Genomic DNA, 6,107 nt, shown 5'->3' with positions numbered 1-6,107 from the left:
TGGGGGAGAGGTCAGTGCGGCTTAGAACCTCCCGTTTCCAGTTTAGGAGGCCGCCGGCTCAGCTGTGCACCTTCCCCTCCGAATGACCCCCTTCTTTTGCAGAGTTCTAAGCCCAACCCCATCGGATTGGAAGACCCTCAGCTGCCTACCCACTGCATTTGGAGTTACTTCTCTCAATCCGCCTCAGTTTGAGATTTACTCCCCATGAAGGCAAACGCCTTCCCTTCCTCCTCCCTTCGCCTCCATCTCCTGGGTCTCCGAGAGCCCCTCCCGGACTTTCACCCTAGGCTCCTAGGAGTCACCTCGCCCTCCCCCAAATCTTCCTCCCTCCAGCCCGGGAACCCTAACATCCATTCTGATCACCTCCGGAGCTGGAGGCCACCCTCCCTATCCCCAGCTCGCCATATCCATCTCCTCTCCTCAATTCCCTGGCTGAGACCAGCCAAGAAAGGGTCAAAGCTGGAGGCCAAGACAGCCACTCCCCCCACACCCTCATCCCTGCTGGGTATCTCAGTGCCACACAAGCCCCTCCCTCCCAACTCACCTCCCACTCCTTCCCCCTTCTCAACCTTAAATCCACCCTGTAGAACCCAGTGACAACCCTTGATGACAAACCCTTTGCTGCTCACCTTGACATCCATCCTTCAGTCATCCACCTTTTATTAATGTGTACAGCAGCTCTGGGGGGTGTATTCCTGACCTCTGGAAGGGTGCCCATCCCCCTCATCTCAGTATACCTTCCCTCCCCCTTCCCCAACCACCACACATGTAAGAACGTGAGAGACTCAAGTTAATGGTTTCCTTGGGGACCTTCTGGGAACACTCAGCAGGTATATCCTGCCACCCTGTGTGCATAACACTAGAAACAAACTTGCTTTTTCCTGTTTTTATTGTCCTACTTACCCCACAGTTTCTCAGCATCCCCTGGACTGGGGGGGGGGGGCACCTCACCCAGGGTATTTTTCACCACCTCAGTAAAACTGGAACATCAGGTGTGTCCTGGGAGTGACACAGATGAGGGTCAGCAGGTAGGGAATCCCGTGTTAGGGCACGGGTATTGGTAGATCTAAACTTCAGGTTCCTTGTGTGTAAAATGGGGCCAGTGGGGAAGTACAGGGAGGGGGTGGGGGGCAAGTGAGCATTGATCTGTGTGCTGATGCTGTTGGATAGGTGGCTTGGAGGTAGGAAATGGGTAAGGGTCATTTACGTAGAGCCAGCCAAGCCTGCCTATATAGTTCATTGAGATAGGATCCATTTATTAGCGTTCTCATTCAGGTCCTTGGAGGAGCCAGCATCTCATCTAGTTGTTGTCACTACCTGGTTTGAGGCACAGTGGACTTAGAGAAGTCTCCTCCTACCATAGGTTCATCTCAGCCTAGCTGCTTCAGTCCACTTTGTTCTCAGTAGGGGTAGCCCTCACAGGACAATGCAGCTGTAAATCCATGATCCTTGTAGTAAATTGAGGATCTCAGTGGTATTAAGGAAAAATGATCTTTAGAGCAACTGGCCCAGACTCCAGAATTAGGAGATTAGAGGACGCTGTTGCAGCTCTTTCTCTCTACTACTACGCACACTGAGCATCACTCAGAGAATGAAAGAATAATTTGCTTTATAGCTAAAAAAAAAAAAAAAATCCTTTCCAGAAAGCCAAGGGACAAATGACATTATGCCCAAGCACTAAGATGCAACTTGGCACATTCATTCATTCAACAAATATTTATTGAACACCCGCTACCTGCCAGACACTACCTTGAATACTGTATTCCTAGCACTACCTTTGTGAAACTTGTTTTCTAGAAACAGGAGTCAGATAACAAATAAATAAATAGATAGGTAAATAAATAATATGTCAGATGTTGGTAAGTGCTGTGGAGAAAGGAAGGGGGATAGGGAGGGTGGGAGGCATGGAAAAGAGGGTGATAAGCAATTTTAAATCAGTAAATTTATAGAGAGGGGTGAGGTTTTAGCAAAGACTTGTAGGAATGGGTACATTAATCTACTGTTCTGATCCGGAGCTCTCCTTTAAGCAGAATGTCTGCATCTCTTGAGTGCAATAATAATTGATATTCATAATTTGACTTTCATTGCTCTAAAACAGTGGTTCCCAAACCCTAATGTGCATAAAAAATCACTCAGTGATTTTCAGTAGACACACGGTGGATGGGAGTTTTGAAGAATGCATTTTTTAACAAGCGCCTCTATTAGATGACGCTGATAGCTGAGGTTTTCTTCAGACCACTCTTGAAGAAACATTGCTTTAAAATATACTGAAGACTCTTCTAGAATGACAACAACAACAAAATTAAAGATTAAATTACAGTCCATGTGGTTTTCGTGTTGAGAGTATTTCACTGTGTTTTCATTCTTTGAAAAAGCAAAGACCCAAGCAAAACCCTGGATTACCCAGAACATTCCATTTCTTGTCCATACAGGAGAAAGGAAATTTTATCGTAAGCTGATTAGGAGTCAAATATTTATAATCAGTGTGTTTTGCACCCTTCCCATCATTTTGGCCCTAATTTGTCTCTGGTTTTTTTTTTTTTCCTTCTCCCAAATTTCCGGACTCAACCAGGAGGCGATGGCCTAGGGTAATGAGAGCACGTGACAGGTTGGTCCTGGAACCGCCACTGTTTCTGGTTGAGTCATTCTAGGGGTATACCACTCACCCTTCTGAGCATCCATGTATTATCTCAGTTGCTGCAAGATTTGGGCGAACTCATATGTATGAAAGCACCTTAAAGTTCTAGAGCACTATGGAAAGATAAGGAAGCTCTGGGACTCTGCATTCCCAGGTCCAGTTAATTTGGCCCAGCTCAAATTCAGTTACCTTCAAGATAGTGTGGGACCAGCATAAGGATATACCTACAGATCAACAGAATAGAATTGAGAATCCAGAATTAAACCCTCACATTCACAATCAACTGATTTTTTTATTAGGGTACCAACACAATTCAACAGGGAAAAACAGCCTCTTCAAGAAATGATGCCAGGACAATTTGATGTCCACATGCAAAAGAATTAAATTGCACTGTTACCTCACACCATATACAGAAATCAACTCAAAATGAATTAAAGACCTAAATGTAAGATCCAAATTTATGTTTTAAGATTTTATTTATTTATTTGAGAGAGAGAAAGAGCGAGAGCACAAGCAGGCGGAGGGGCAGAGGGAGAGGGAGAAACAGGCTCACTGCTGAGCAGGGAGCCCGACGAGGGGCCCAGTCCCAGGACCCTGGGATCCTGACCTGAGCTGAAGGCAGATGCTTAACCGACTAAGCCACCCAGGTACCCATAAGATCTAAAATTATTTAAAAAGATCAGTCAGGGGCGCCTGGGTGGCTCAGTTGTTAGGCGTCTGCCTTCAGCTCAGGTCAGGATCCCAGGGTCCTGGGATGGAGCCCCGCATTGGGCTCCCTGCTCTGCGGGAAGCCTGCTTCTCCCTCTCCCACTCCCCCTGCTTGTGTTCCCTCTCTCACTGTATCTCTCTCTGTCAAATAAATAAATAATAAAAATAAAAAGATCAGTCAGACATCATTAAATTAAAAATTTCTGTGCTTCAAAGAACACCATCAAGAAAGTGGAAAAACTACACACAAATAAATTTTTTGCAAGTCGTATATTTGATAAGGGACTTATATCTAGAATATACAAAGAAGCCATACAACCCAAAAATGAAAAAAAAAAATAAGTCAAGTAAAAATGGGCAGAGGAGGGGCACCTGGCTGCCTCAGTCGGAAGAGCGTGTGACTCTTCATCTCAGGATCATGAACCCCATGTCAGGTGTAAAGAGGACTTAAATAAATAAATAAATAAACTTTAAAAAAATGGGCAAAGGAAGAAGATCTATAAGTTGCTGATGAGCACTTGAAAAGATGCTCAGAATCATTAGCCATCCAGAATACAAATCAAAGCCCTGATGAGATATACCGCGACACGACCGCCAGGATGGCTATAATCAAAACGATAGATGACAACAAGCCTTGGCGAGGATGTGGAGAAATTGGAAACTTTATACATTGCTGGTGGGAATGTAAAATGATACAGAATATGAAGTCTGGAAAAGCAGATCCTCAAACAGTTAAACATAGACTTGCCCTATAATCCAGCAATTCCATTCCTAGATATATGCCCTCAGAGAAATGGAAACATTATCCACACAAATCTTGTACATGGAAGTTCACAGCAGCATTGTTTTATGATAGCCAAAAAAAGGGGAAATACCCCAAATGTCTATCAACTCTATGCAATGGAATATTACTCAGCCATAAAAGAGAATGTAGTACTGATCCATGCTACAACACGGATAAACCTTGAACACATTATGCCAAGTGAAAGAAGCCAGAAACAAAAGTTCACAAATTGTATGGTTCCATTTACACAGGGTGTCTACAATAGGCAAATTCACAGAAATGGGAAGTAAGCTGGTGGTTGCCTAGAGCTTGGGAGGGTCAGGGGGAACTCTGGGGGGAGATGGAGAGTGAGTGAGTTATGATGAATGGGTATAGTTTCCTATTTGGAGTGATGAAAACATGCTAAAATTGATTATGGTGATAGTTGCACAATTTGGTAAATATGCTAAAAACTTGAAATATACACTTTAAATGGGTAAATTGTATTTTATGTGAATTATATCTCAATAAAATTGTTACCCCCATCATTTACCTATTATAAACCTTTCTCTTATCCCAGTGCCTATCCATCCAAATGAATTTACTCTTTTCTCCCATAGCACTTTGTTTTTATCATCATCATCATCATTTAGAAGTTATTAAGTACTTTCTCTATACCAGACACCATGCTAAGCACATTTCAGGGATTTTCTCATTTCATTCTCCCATCAATTCTTCAAAGTAGGAACTGTTGTATTTTTATTTTACTGACCAGGAAAACAAGTCTTAGAGAAGTTAAGTAATTTGTCCAAAGTCACATAGTAGATGGGAAAAGCAATAGTTAAGATTTGTTGAGCAATTACTATGTTCTAGGCATGGTACTAAGCACTTCAGGAAACTCCTTCAATCCTTACAATAACCCTATAAAGTAAGCCCCTATTTACAAATCCAGAAACAGAAGCATTGACAGGCAAACTTGCCAATAAAGATCAGAATGGTGGCAAGTACGAGAGCTGAGATTTGAACTCAAGTCTGATGTCAGAATCTCTACCATGCACCACTATATTGTATTAACTATATATTCAATGCATAACAATCCACCTACTAGTATAGATGGTTCTGGACTGTCTGTTACGCTGTAATGAGAGCTTCTTAATGGCAGGGCCCCTGTGTTAAGCCTTTTTGCAATCTCTTCCATGACCATCCCCATCCTCAAGACCATACCTTATACTGGGGGCTTTTTTTTTTTTTTTAAAGATTTTATTTATTCATTTGAGACACAGAGATACAGAGACAGAGAGAGAGCATGAGCAGGGAGAGAGGCAGAGGGAGAGGGAGAAGCAGGCTCCTCGCTGAGCCAGGAGCCAGATGTGGGGCTCGATCCCAGAACTCTGGGATCATGACCTGAGCCGAAGGCAGACGCTTAACCGACTGAGCCACCCAGGCGCCCCCTTTTTTTTTTTAATTTTATTTATTTATTTGACAGAGAGAGACACAGAGAGAGAGGGAACACAAGCAGGGGGAGTGGGAGAGGGAGAAGCAGGCTTCCTGTGGAGCAGGGAGCCCGATGCGGGGCTCGATCCCAGGACCCTGGGATCATGACCTGAGCCGAAGGCAGACGCTCAGTGACTGAGCCACCCAGGCGCCCCTTTATACTGGGGGCTTAATAGTTGCTTACTAAGTGTCTGCCTAGAACTAGTCACCATGCTAGGGTTAGAGGACGCAATGGTGAAGGAGACAGCGATCCCCACTCTCACAGAGCTTACAATCCAGAGACGTATACTCACAAGAGTTGTCCATACATCTTTTTAACCAAGGCATTTTCATCAGTGCAATAATCCAATAAAGTGGGTTCTATCAATATGCTTGCTTTACAGATGGAGAAACTGAGACTCAGACACCTGAAGTGACATGCCCAAGGTCACACAGCTAGCAAGTGGTGGGGGGGCAGTCTTAAGAACCCAGCTCCACCTGACTCAAACATTATGCTACATTCTG

The sequence above is a fragment of the Phoca vitulina genome, unplaced genomic scaffold (assembly GCF_004348235.1).
Source record: "Phoca vitulina isolate PV1807 unplaced genomic scaffold, GSC_HSeal_1.0 scaffold46, whole genome shotgun sequence".
NCBI lineage: Eukaryota > Metazoa > Chordata > Mammalia > Carnivora > Phocidae > Phoca > Phoca vitulina.
The sequence above is the reverse complement of the archived record's forward strand: the minus strand, read 5'-3'. Positions refer to the sequence as shown.